Raw genomic sequence first — 14,086 nt, forward strand, 5'->3', positions numbered from 1 at the left:
TCAACACAATTTCAGTCACTGGACTCTGCAACACAGTAAAGTACTCATTCTGCCATTCTTACAGAAAAATAAAACTGGGGTTTACAGATCTGATTTTAATTTATTTGAAGGCTCCCTGAAGACTGTTCTGGCACTGTAAAAGGCCTTTACTGTGCCTGTAAATCACTCACTAAAGTAACGACCACTTCATCTTGCCAAAGAAGTTCACTCAAAGCTTAACAAAAATAACAACTTGGGCTTGCAAGACAACCACCATCAATGCTGCAAGGCCATCTCCAGCCTCCCAGGTTGCTGTCCCTGAAAGGTAAAGCATAGCGGCAAGAGCTGCTCACGGTCACTTTGAGATTACATACGTCCAGGTTTCCACAGGAACATTGCTTTTAACTGGCATTAGCTGTTAGGACAAAAGGAGGAACTTGTTATTCTGGACATCCAGGCAAGCTACCAGACACCCAGAGGCCTTCAGCAAACTCCTGAGAGTGTGGAGAGCTGTCCCGTACCAAGTACTGCAGACTCATGGTTTCTCACACAAAACTGAGCTCATGTTTTTGCCTGTGATTTGTCAGAAGGGAGTAAGGAAACATAAAACTGGTTGAATCAGTTCTGAGGGAATGCAAGCAACAGAATCTTTGAGCTGCCACCTCAGTTATTTATTCTAACAGGGGGCACGGACTTACACACTGCTTACAATCCACTCTTTTTTGCTTTCCCATCTAATTTCACAGCAAAGTATTGGGTAAGTAGACTAAATTTGTGGGCATTCATCCTCCACACCATCCTCCACACCATCCATGAAACTCACAGAAGTTAGGAAAACCTATTCCAGCAAGACCTAGGGATGTATCCTACTTTCTAGGTCCTTTCTTTAGTCCATGTGTCAGATTACTTCTTCATATATCAGTTTTAAAGAACCAGTGTGCCAGAACTTGTAAAGAAATACAATGCTCTTCCAGCATTCACTAGTGAACAAAGATCTAACTTCAATACTTCAGTGATTCGGATATTACCAACTTACACCATATGATGTGTTTTATGGCATCTTTGGCATCAGTGAAAATGCACTAAATTACAGTAAAAGTCTATCAGGCTCAAAATATCTACATTGAATAAGAAAGTACAGAAACTCCACGATCAGAAGCACTAACGTCATGTCAGTGCTGAGCTCCACACGTCCTACATTAACTGAAATTAACTCACAGAAATTCCTGGGTAGCAGTATTTATACTGCATCTTTCCTGCCCCAATTGTCTTATTTACAACTGCAAGGTCAGAAGAAGATATCACCTACTACATTCTGCAGCAGAGACATAAGCATGTCCTGAGGATGCCCTGAATTGCAAGGAAATACTTGAGCAGCATCCCTTTCTTTCTTGCCTACCCAGCTCCTTTGTTTACTTAATGTTTCAGACAAAAAGCCCAATAATGTTTGCACTATGTTTATGTTGCAACTCATTAAGCATCCACACTATACTAATTGGCAAGCACTAGACCACTGCTGCTACCCCACTTATTTTTTCTCAACACTAGGATTTCTAGCTGCAGTGCGAGAACAGCATGAGACTCTGACTGTAAGGGCTACATATTGTTCATGTTCCAATATTCACAGCTGCGAAACCTTGGCAAGTAACACTGAAAGAGCTTCTGCTTCTTACAAATCAATTCATGAGACTCAGAAATTAAAACAGATGTAACCAAATCTTCCGTACCTCCACTGATTCAACACAAGCTGTCAGAAAACACAAAGAGGAATTCATTATTCAGCTCACAAAGATGAATATCCTGCCACTCAGCTGCTGTTGAAAATGTGGAGACACAGAAAGACAGCAAGTGCTCGCTCACTGTTCCACCTATTTGATCAGCAAGATGCCTGTTGTAGTCTGACATTTGTGAAATGCCCTCACACTAGATTGTTTGAGAATGGACTTCTAAAATGAGATGAACTCATTAATAGCATAGCCTGAGAGACTGACTTTTTTGCTGGCAACCATCCTTCCAAATTAGCCATGAAATACTGTTTCATTTTCACACATGGAACAACTGCAGATGGCAGTGCAAGAGTCACATGAAGCAAGTAGTTTTAGAAGAGTTAGCTTAGTAATAAATCAAATTCTGAGGGGGAGGAAACAACCAGCACCACATTATAAATTATTTCCCCTATTATTTTGTCTAGGGACTGCTGGACAGGGAGATGTTAGTCTTGAGAGACTGATAACATGGATATAAATCAAATGCCTGCAGAACTGCGGGCTCTATGCAAAGGCAGGGCCCGTACATATGCTACATTCTCCAGCTCTCCAGAGACTCAGGCATGTGGTGAACAACAACGTACAGAGCCTTCTGGAATCATTTAATTGATTATCACACAGCCAGCTCCTCCTGTTTGGTTTGCCTCTGCCAAAGATCATCCCATGGTAGAGATGGAGGGACAGACATGTGCCTGCCCTTCCACTGAAAATGTGTAAAACTCATTTTTAGGGTGAGATGCCAAAAGGTAGTTTAGCCAGCCTAACCAGCTAAGGTGGCTCCTCCACTCCACTGAGGTGGATGGTGCACCATCACCCTTTCTTACAGCAACTTTGATGGTTCCCCCCCAGCATCACTGCGCCACATCAACTCACTAAATGCCCTCACTTTCCCTTGGTGGGTAAGCTTGCTTTGGCCTCAATAAGCTGAGAAACCCACCAGGCAGCCAGGCAGCTGCCAGAGCTCATGGGAGGATGCAGCCACACAAGGCAGTGAGGCTACAGCAGCAGCTTCTCACATTGGCATGGTGAGGCTGGATGGAGTTCATCTACCACAGCTCCTCAGCTGTGCCTCTGTTGCAAGAGGAACTGAGCTCAGGGCCAACAAATGCTTGAACGTGCAGGACAGCCATTTCCAGTCCAGTGTCAATGCTGAACCCAACATCCGTTCAAAGCTCAAGCTTCCTCTCTCATAAACATACACATTCCATTTTCCAAAGCTCATATTCATTGAACTGAAACACTACCAAGCACACAGACAGCAAAGAAACGTAACATTTTCAAATGAGACTGGGGATGAGCTTTTCCAAAAAGAGAGAAAAAGGGCCTGACATCTCAGCATTCTTCCTTTTTTTTTTCTTTTCTCAGTCTGATGTTAGAAATACTCTCAAACGTTGCTTTCGATAGAGATTAGTATGAGTTCTAGATGCAACTGTTAACAAAAACAACAACAAAAAACAGATGAAGCCTGAAGCTCTCATCACACCTCTGTGCTCCAGTGTGACCTTAGAAAATCAACAGGAATGCACAACAGCCTTACAGTGACCTACAGGTTTCTAGACAGACTAACCCAAACCACATGAGAGGTGAATATCAGCTCTGTATTTGCTCCTTCAGCTGATATAACTGTGAGCACGCAAAGGAATTGGCTTTGAGGTGTCAGACCCATAATTACACTACACAGTGGGAAACACTATTGTGGGATCTAAGTAGCACTCTTGACTGTGTTTTTCTCCACACTCTTTTAAACTTGTTTTACAGAACCATAATTGGCTCAGAGTTGATTTAGTGGAGAAACAGTGGTGAGGAAGTCAATCCTTTACTAAAATAGTACTTTTAACCACCAGAGGGAGCACCAGTCCCAAATATCTTGCAGGATTAAAATCACATGTACGTTAAGCATCAGCTGTTTGTCCTCAGCTGCACTTACCATTTTCAGTATTTCATTGGAACTATGAAGTGGATATCATTCAAACAGAGTTAGTGCTATATGCTCACAGCACAGGAGTCCTTAAATGCACTAAGGATGTTTAGCATTACAGAATTCCCACTGTGCATTCTTCAGTGCTAGAATCTATCTGCGCTATAGCTATACAATTCTGGAGCCATACAACTAACAAGGAATTAATTACAGAAACATAACTGCAAAGACATGTGAAGAATCTGTGTAGGAGCTCTGTAAATATCTTGACTGTCCCAAAAGTTTTGGGGCTGACAGTAGAAGGGAAAGAGAGGAGGGGAGGAAGGAGGGAGAGTCAGCAAAATCCGGATTCTTGCACTGCCAGGAGGAAACTGAGAAAAATCACTCACATAGAGACACAAATCCAGCATTTTTGGCTTGACTAAGAGCAGGAGCAGCCACAACAGTTTTACATCACCTGCACAGTTCCCCAGTTGGGCTGGCTGCGGGTTGGCTGAGTCCCCTCCACAACTGCAGGCATTGCCAAGGTTGCTCTACACTACACGCAGATACAAATGCGAAGAGCTACCCTATCCCAGTAGCTGTTGGCAAACAGCATCCAGCAGTCATGCCCTGTCTATCGCAATGCTGGATCTGCCATCTTCTCTCTTGGGCCCCTCCCTTCACCCATCATACTCCTTCAGCACTCACTCTGCTTTTAGGGATGGAAATACTGAAAAGCATTCACTTATGGTACAAAGCCTAATATCATGCAGACTTGTATACACAAAGATACAGGAGGGTCACTCTCATTGCCTTCCAAATACAGGAGCATATATAGGCAGGAAGCATATCTCAGTGTCACCCCAAGGCTGCAAGGAGCATTCCTCAAGAAGCTGCTAAGTGCTTCCCGAGAGTATGAAACCAGAAATAACAATCTGCATGTATCCTTTCCTCTACGTATCAGTACTGACGTGCTTAGTATGTATGCAAGTAAGTGGGTGGGTACGTGGTATGTCTGAATTTGTTTTAGTAGCTGAAGAAGAAATAAAATAAGCTGAGTGAAGATAAATTAATATTTGGAAGCCATGGCTACAACTTCAGCTTCTATTTAACTAATGTCAAGCAATTGGTTGTCCATCGCCACCTTACAAGTTCTGTTCAATTAGCTCTAATAATGGCTCCTCCCTACTTAATTTGCCTGCTTCATGTCATTCTTCTTGCTCATCACAAAGTTATTCCTCATTTTCCAAATGCTGCACTTTTTATTTTTTTCAACAAAGGTACCTAAATTTCACTTTCTAGGACTCATTGAGCCAAACACACTCTTAAAACTTAAACTCTCAATTCTTTGCATTTGCATGTATTTTGCCATTGTATATTTTGCACTGTATTCGACTCCAGTGCAATGAGTGTTGCAGATACAGAAGTAGGAAGGATGTTCAGAAGGAAGGGATTTTTATTTACAGCAAACTACCACTTAGATTTGTCTTCAATAAAAAAGGAGGGAAAGAATCATTGCACCTTCCACTTACTTATGAAAGAAAACATGTATAACCCCTAACGTGACCATTTTACAAGCCAGGAGTAGTTTATCTCCAAGTATAATGGAGAGCATGAAAGGACAGAAGTATGAAGGTAAGACTAGCAGAGAGCAGAAGCCAACAGCATGTGAGCTTCATTCACTGATCATAAAGGTCTGTCTGCACAATGCTTGTGCGTTTTACACCAAACTAAGTGGTTCACTGTCTTTATGTTTAAACTTTCCTTGATTTCTCTAAAAAGCACATCTCATGATGTTTCAGGAGGAAGTCACGCAAACCTTTCACCAAAGGTGTGCATGGCTTATTTCCAAACTTTTTTTTTTTTCAATCAGACCAGACTCAGAGCCACCCTGGGGAACAGAACAACCTCAAAGAGCCATGAGAGAAGAGGATGTAGATGGACAAATGCATCTGTAGAAAAAAAGGAAGAAAAAAAAGAAAAAAAAAAAGAAAAAAAAAAAAGAAAAAAAAAAAAAGAAAAAAAAAAAAGGAAATTCTATCACCTGGAGACAGGTTGAGTCGAAAGGGTGCTGTGTTTCCCACCCCTTCTAATCATCTGTTGAACTCATTAGGTCTGAGTAACTCTTCCTTTGTTTTATTGCATATTGTGTTAAGTCACTTCCAGTGCTGAGGGTCCAAAAAAATAAGGGGTAAAAATGCTCCCCACCCTTCCTTCTTCATTAGTGAAAATTATTTAGCACTTGTTTGCATTTGGCATTGTTTAAAGGCTCGCATTCAAAGATGAAACAGCAGAAAAAAAAAAAAAAATCTTAAACTTTTCAGGTTTTTCTCATTTATTTTTGTTCACATCCTAAACCTGTGACGTTACATGCAAGTTTTATTCTCTTGCCAATTTTTTTTATGGACATATTTACAAAAATAATCTCTTCCATAAATAGTAAAAACATGGGCAGCTGGTCCTAGACAGTACAGACTGCAATAAAGTTCTCATAATGAAGTAGCTCGTATCTTAAGGAGTACATGACAGACAGTGCTATTCTAGACAGCACTATTTTAGCTGCTTTTTCAGTTAGGTCTGAAATGGCATTTCAAAAGTTTTAAACATTTAAAAAGTTGCATAGAATTAAAAAATCCTTCCAAAAAAAGCCAAAGGAAGGAAAGACTGGATGTTGTGTTGAGGGACATGGTTTAGTAGGAGCTATTGGGAATAGGTGAACGGTTGGACTGGGTGATCTTTTAGGTCTTTTCCAACCTTAGTGATTCTATGATTCTATGATTGAGATCATTTTTTAATCATGAAATACCCAGATAAGGCAGATAACACCATGCCTCTAAAGTGTCAATCAGGGTTTCTTCAATTTAATCTATAGTCTCCTGACTCAGTGAGAAGCATTAGAGAACAGATACCACAGTGTAATTTCTGTAGCACCTTCAGAATAATTCAATCTAAGCCAATTAAGCTACGAAAGATGCAAAACCCACCAATAATGGAAAACAGATACTTTCCTCTTTTTGAGGCTGTGAAAGATATGAGAATAATTAGTCAGTAGCTCCTTGTCAGCAAACACTGACCAGAAGTTGGATTACTGCTTAGGTGCCTGACAAAAAGAGAAAGCTGCGTAAAACAGGATGGCTGGATACACAAAAATCTGTGGTATATGACTGCCACCCAGAGGAGCTCACAGGAAAGAGACACAGCCTTGAATGGGGTTCTGTCCTAGTGAGAGATGGTTTGAGGCTGTGAGACTCAGGTGGATCCATCAGGCAGATCAGCTCTTCTCCTTTGATACCACTCACACTGACGATGCTGATATTCTCTGCTCCTTCCTCAAATCCAATTGTACCCAGTGACAGGCAGTGCTCAAAGAAAATTTTGCAACCAAAGGTTTGTACCTTACATAGCTTTGGAAAGTCTTGCTTTTTCTGGGCACTGTCCTTTTTCATTTTTTTTCTGTGGTAAAAAGTTTTGGCTGAGTACAACTTACAGTTGAGGGACATGTGTAAATTTAATACTTGGAATATTTTAATATTTAGAATATCCTAAAGGATTGTCTTTGCATGAGCTTTACAAGGCTGCATGTGTTCTTGTTATACTCCCAACTTCTGTACCCATATCAAACAGACAAGAAATCTGAGTCGCAGATTCGTACTTGCATGCAAATCTCATTAACAGTGCTGCATACAGCTGGCAGCAGCACTTCTGGACAACACTGACTTCTCTGTTCGCTGCCATCCTATACAAGCCTTTGGTATTCTTTTATTTTTTTTTCCCCTAAGTTCTGATTTTAGCATCAGAGCACACTTCAGACTCCCCTCCTGCCCTACCGTCCCTCCCCATTACTGCTCCTTACACCCACTTGTTCAGCAGTTCTGCAGTCTTTCAGGCTTTGCTTGGCAGTTGATCAAACTGTTCCAACAAAATCAAGGGTTCTCAAAAGCACCAAAGCTTTTCATATTCTGTGAACTAGCCACAAGCTATTCTTGTTGTATCAGTTAAAAGTCAGTAACTGTGTCAAATGAGAGAAGATCAAGAAGACATTCAGTGTGATGCCAGTGTCTGTGCTCGCTCACTCACTCAACTCAGTATTTACTTTAACTGTGTGCAGTGATCTCTGACACAAACCTCAGTGAGAATTATTTTTGTTGGCCTATCAAAACATTTAAAAATGTTCCAGCTGAACTCCAGTGGAAGTTGTCACATGCTTTCTTTAAGAGCAACAAAATTTATGGGTACATTTTGCCATTCTACTTACTCTTGAAATATTTCAAGGAATAAAAATATGATTTTCCAGGCAAGAATCTAAGTTGCTTTCCCCCTGTCTGAACTCTAATAATTACTGTCATCATTTAGGTTAACTTTCTTTCCTGCTTTCTCTATGACTCAGTTTACTTCTTGCTCCTTGAACTTTCTCAGGTGTGACCCACACCTGAAAGAAAATGGACATCTCTTCAGCATCTCTTGAAAATGCTTTCTCAGCTGTTCTCAGCTGCTCTTTCTGTGGCACAAGGCTTCTTCTGTGGTTAAACTAAAGATGTTCTCCAGCTGGCTAGGAATTTGCTTGAGTGATAAATTACTTTACTATCACTTTTTTAGCAGCTACTTTAAACTTCCTCTTTGGAAATCCCACATTCATGATGGTTCTTCCTGCTCTGTCTCCCTCAAAACATATATGGTTACATATTTGTTTTTGCTATTGCTCCTGTTGGAAGTAGGTTTGAGAATTCTGTATGAAATTTGGCTTTATCCCCTTCCTTAATAAAATCCAAACTTTAAGGCAATTTACATTTCCTTTTTGGAAAGCCAACACCACGTGGCTGGCTCTTTTCAATGACTAATCTGAATTATGATGACCTCTCACTGAAAACATAAATCTACAGTCTGAAGTAGGAGGTTAGCTGAGCTAATAGAACCAAACAATTAACTACCACCAACAGGAGATAAAAATAAACCACAAAACCAAACCCCAAACCACTTTCTGCTCTTAGCCAGGAAGACCAGAAAGTGACTTACAGAGATTACCATATTACTGTGGTTCCCTGGGAACAATTACATGCATATACAAGATTGCATGCAGTCAATACTGCTACAGAGAAAATGTAGGCAGAGACAGATTGTTAAATACATTAAGCATCATTAAACTCTTCTGTTGAAGAAGTGTCACAGAACCGTCAATTAAAATAGCTGGCTTGGTCTGAGATCCCCAGCAAACACAATTTAAATTAAATGGAAGAATAATTTGAAGAATCCTGAGAGGTAAATTACAAAATGTAGGTAATGTTGCTCCCCAGGCATATGCAGTCTCAGGCCCACAGAATGCAGTCATCAGGATGGGGTGTTTGTGTTACAGGCAGTAAGAAGAACACACACTAAGCAGAAGCAGACTGCAGGTGTAGTCATGTGTGACCGGTTTCCAAAACAACTGCATGTTGATTCAAAATTGTTATAGCCACTGTGTAGTCTTTAGACACAGGGAACATGACTCTGTTGGCATAGACAACAGTTACAAGTTGAGATGATTCCAACTGGTATTTGGCTATTGCTGAGGCACTGGGTGGCTCTTCTTTCAGAGAAGCGTGGATTTTATAGGTGTTCTCTGATCTTACATTAATGTCTCAGTTGGGAAACTTCACTGACTTCATAGGAAGCTTATATGATTCAGATGAAAATAACATCCGGTAATCCTTTAAGGAACCAGAATAAAGACATACAGTAACAGCAGTTGTACAAGTGTAAAATCAAACACTGTGAAGCTATAGAGCATGTTTTCTTCCATGATTAAATGCCTGAGATTGTTATAATAATCTCTTTACAAGCAAAAATATGCATCTGGCAACAGATGTTGAAAAAGTTATGTCAGCTGAAATACAACCATGTGAAAACCTTTTGAACTCATCTCTGAAAACAAAGTATGAGCACACCCCACCACACAGTGGTACTGGAATATTCGCTTTACTGCACTCTTTCCAGAGATATAAATTCATCGGGTAATCAGCTAGTTTGTGTTCATTTCAGATATCTACTGTACTGAGTCCACTATATACCTCAACATAGAAAACTTTGCCAGAGAAATTCAGTTCCACTTGGGCAAATGGACAAATGCTTCCACTGACAATTTCCAAGTATGAAAATCGAATGGCTTCAAATGTCACTTAAAAGTTTGGCCTGCCAATTGAGAGACTGTGGAAAACTTTCAATACTTACTATAACTCACTCAATATTATTTAGCCTTCTGACATCTTGTTCTTTCCAAGAATAGGAGCTTTGTTCATTTGTTCTCTTTATGAAACATAGATGCTTTTCTCTGATTATTTTTCTCCGAGAAAGGGTAAATAAATAAAAATACACTACTAGCACTGCAGAATTGACACAAACACTGGGACAATGACCTGATTTTCAGAAATATTTCTGAACTACAAGTCACCTTGAAGAGTATCAGATCTGGAACTGAACAATATTTTTGCTTATCTTGTTACAGTCTTTCAATTTCCCCTTTTCAAGAATTATTAGACAATTTCAAGCAATATATTAGTCTTTTCCAGACTGCATTCTTTCCTCAAACATTGCCTTTCATCCTTCTTGTCAACTTGATGGCCCTTTGCAGGATATATAATTTAGCTTTGCTTTCCTTAGTGTCCTGAATTCATGGTCTTTCCAACTCGGGCATGAGCAGGTGCTGTCAGTGAGGTACATTCCAACAGCAGCTACTAGGCAGAAATACTGAGCAAAACTACAGAGAAAGTAATTAAAACCAAATACCAAACATTTACAAGAGACAGTACCAAGGAAACAATTAGAAGTTTAAAAAGACCAAGCCTTGATTAAAAAAAAAAAAAAAAAAAGTCTTCATGCTGTTAAAATAGGTTCAATATGAAAAGTACAGATATTTGACTTCCAACTTGCTGCACTAAAGGAATGGACCTGCTGCCATGTGCTATTTTGTAAAGGAAACCCAGAACTATTTAGAACTATTAACTATCAGAACTATTAACTACAGAACTGTTAACTATCTGCCCAATGACAGCCTGACTTTCTCTCCAGTAGGGACCTTTGCATTGTTTTAACTAATTAATACCACAAATATTTTTTCTCTATCTTTTGCTACCTAAGACAGAAGGAAAAGCCTTGAAGGCCCTCCCAGTCTGGGTGGCCTTAATATTGATAATAATAAAATAAAATAAAATAAAAACACAGAAATTCAGTCAACTGGACACAGTTAGCTTTTCAATATCCATAGTAAATAAAAAAGCCCAACCATCTGCAGATAGCAAAAGTATGGGTGACTTTCTAGACTGTACAACACGGCTACAAGAGAGAAAAGCCCAGTCACTGCGGCTTTGAACTGGGAGGATACAGAGTTGCTGCCATCACTGCCCATCTGTCTAAGACATCTGCCTGACTTCCAGACCTGAAAGGGATGAAGCAAAGCCAGGGTGCGCATTTCTGCAACCCATGCAGGGATGATAAACCTCAGAGAGAAACAGAGAAGTAATTTGTGTACGTATAATAGAACATGCACATTCTCTGAATTAGGCAGGAAAAAAGTGCCAACAAACGTAAATGGTCACGAATGAGAGAATTAACATTCTTGAAAAAAAGTCAGAGGAATTTTATTCTGCCCTATGCAGACTTTGTTTAAAACAGCAATTAAATGCTTAACCTGCTTTTTCTTTACATGCTAATGGCTAGCATTTCTTACCTTCACAGCTGCTTGAAATTGTTCTCAAAATCTAGATAGATAAAAGAGAAAATACATCTTCTGCCTGATTCTGAGTGACCCAGTAAAAAGTAGGCAAGCACTGAGGAGTGTAATCAGTTTAAATGGATCTCACACTTCAGTGAGGTTAGAAAGAACAGTCAGTTATAATGCAGACAGACAAATAAAAAGTGCAAGAGGAGACAAATGAAGATGTTTCAAGCTAATCTATTAAATGGAGAAGAGTAAGGTATTATTTATTACTTCATTATTTTAGTAACACTATGTTATTCTAGAATTTCTGCACCTTCTGTTCTGCAGATACTAGATGCTTGACTTTATATAGCTTAAAATAACAGTTTGATGCTCAGTGTAATAATAAAGGCTTTATAGGATAAGAACCATCTGCTGCAATTACACTCACTTTCTCAGATTTTCTGAAAGGGATGAAAAACCTTAGACTTCATCGATTACACGCCCTTGATAAAGTATGAGTCATCTCAAAGGCGTTTGGCATGCAAATGCAATTCTCATGGAAACAGTCTAATGAGAGAACACATTGAAAATGGTCATCCAAATGGTCTTATTGATAAAAAGATTCTCAAATGGAAGACAGTAACACTGCAGTATAATGCACTCTTCCATGTCCGTAATGCTGTTAAGAAATACTCTTCGGGCATTCCACAGCTTTTTAGTCAAATACTATTTTCAGCACTTTTTCTGGTGAGATCATTAATAAGATTATTTCACCAAATATATGTTAATTATCCTCCACTCCCCAACCACAGATCCTAGGGCCTGGAACTTCTTCCCACACTATGGTAAGAAATTTACCTCCAGATGTTAATAATTAAGGCATTAAAGGGTAAACCCAGTACCCACTTCCGCAGCTGCTGCGGCTCCCATGGCAGTAAAATACTGTGGTTACAGTGCTAAAGAGTGTGGGTGGATTGGAAAGGGCCTTTCAGTATTTATGCACTTCTGCATAACATAGGAGCCAGATCAAAAGGGCTTCCAGCACAGGCAACATGTTGGCTGAGCATGGTGCTGGGCAGAATGGTTATGTACTTCCCACACAGGAGGCTACGTGAGGAGTGAAAAGCAGATGTTTTCCAACATATTCTTGGGTACCAGAAAGAACAGGCTTAGAATGGCAGCCCTATCATAGCCTGGATCCTGGCCTGGAGCAGCCCTTCTCAATAGTTTTTCTCCAATCAAATGATCTGCAAATGGATCTCTGAAGTAACAGATGCCTTGAATACTGTGAACATCAATGGGAACCGTTTTTAAGAGTCATGTTTCAAATCCAAATGTGCTGTTTGGAGAGACCGTTTCAAGGCAATTGGGGAGAATGCTTCTCTTGCTTTCCCTGACCAACTTCTCTTTTTTGGGCCTGGGACTGAGTAGCAGTCTGTTCTTGTTCTGCACAGGCACCTGATATAAAAAAAAGTTTGACTAAAGCTTGGGGACGTGTTTTAAGCAAAAACTCAGTTTTCTGCTCAAACAGCCAAGTACACATTTGAAAGTCTCATAGGGTTAATATAATGAACAAGCATTGATAGATAATGATCTGAATTAAGTTATTTTTAAATGTATTCCAAAATAGTTTAAAATGCTTTTCTTGAGCATAGTCTTCTAGGCATAACTATTCATTCACTTGTTCAAAGGTCTCAAAAGTCAGTAATTGAATTATTTAAATTTAAGGTTTGAAAGCATGTCAATATTTCACAATACACATTTAAAATAGAGAAGTTTGTGATGGGACTCAAAAAGTTCTGCGTAAGACTTGCTGAACAAGACATAGAATGGCTTGGGTTGGAAGGGACCTCAAGGATCACCAAGTTCCAACCCCTCTGCTGCATGCAGGGCCAACAACCTCCATATCAGACTAGGTTGCCCAGGGCCCCATCCAACCTGGCCTTGAACACCTCCAGGGATGGAGCATCCACAACCTCTTGGAGCAGCCTGCTCCAGCACCTCATCATTCTCTTGGTAAAGAGCATGAAATTTTGAATTTACAATGACTTCTGTTGCTACATACTGATATTATTACCTCTCCTACATTTTTAAATGATCCACATTAAGTTGAGGTAGTTTTGGCTCTGGTTGTATCAGGCAGGCGCTTGTTCTTCTTTGAGAAATAGGACTCAGACTCTAAACTGCAAATAGGAAATGTCAGAAAGGGAAGCTCTAGCTAAGTCAGGTCCAAAGCCTTAAATAAATGAAGCATAAGTTTTACAAGATTTTCTTTCCCCAAACTATCATTTTTTAAAATGATCTAGTTACAAGATGCTGGCATGTGCCATGAACTGAAAATAATGGCTTTCAACAAGCGAGTTACAACACAATATTCATCTTGCTCTACAATGATTCATTTGCACTCACAACTGAAAAATAAGATCAAGATATCAAGGGAAAAATTCTGATTTCCAGGCCTTTTACAAATCTTTGCTTTATTTGTTTTTAATAGACAGCTGACTTTTATTACACAGATACTAACTCTGTCATTAAAAAATGAAACTCCACCTCAAAGATGTTTTGGAAATAGGCACTTTTCATCTTTCTCACAAATTAATCTATGTTTTGCTACACATAAAATTATCTTTGCTTCAATCTCCAGTTAAGCTATTTACATTCCTCTGTTTTGGAAAGCATTAAACAACAACCACCAACAAGCATTCTTAATATCCTAATCTGTAAGTATGTAGCTATCGCATGTGAGAAAATGCAGAAGACTAGCTGTAT

General features: G+C 39.6%; 1 protein-coding gene across 2 annotated transcripts in view; it reads right to left on the minus strand.

Moving 5' to 3' along the window:
- The window catches only part of COL4A1 (collagen type IV alpha 1 chain), a 109,589-nt gene that overhangs the window by 49,680 nt on the left and 45,823 nt on the right, over nucleotides 1-14,086 (minus strand). The gene's annotated exons all lie outside the window — the stretch shown is intronic.

Source organism: Lagopus muta, chromosome 1, assembly GCF_023343835.1.
Source record: "Lagopus muta isolate bLagMut1 chromosome 1, bLagMut1 primary, whole genome shotgun sequence".
Taxonomy (NCBI): Eukaryota; Metazoa; Chordata; class Aves; order Galliformes; family Phasianidae; genus Lagopus; species Lagopus muta.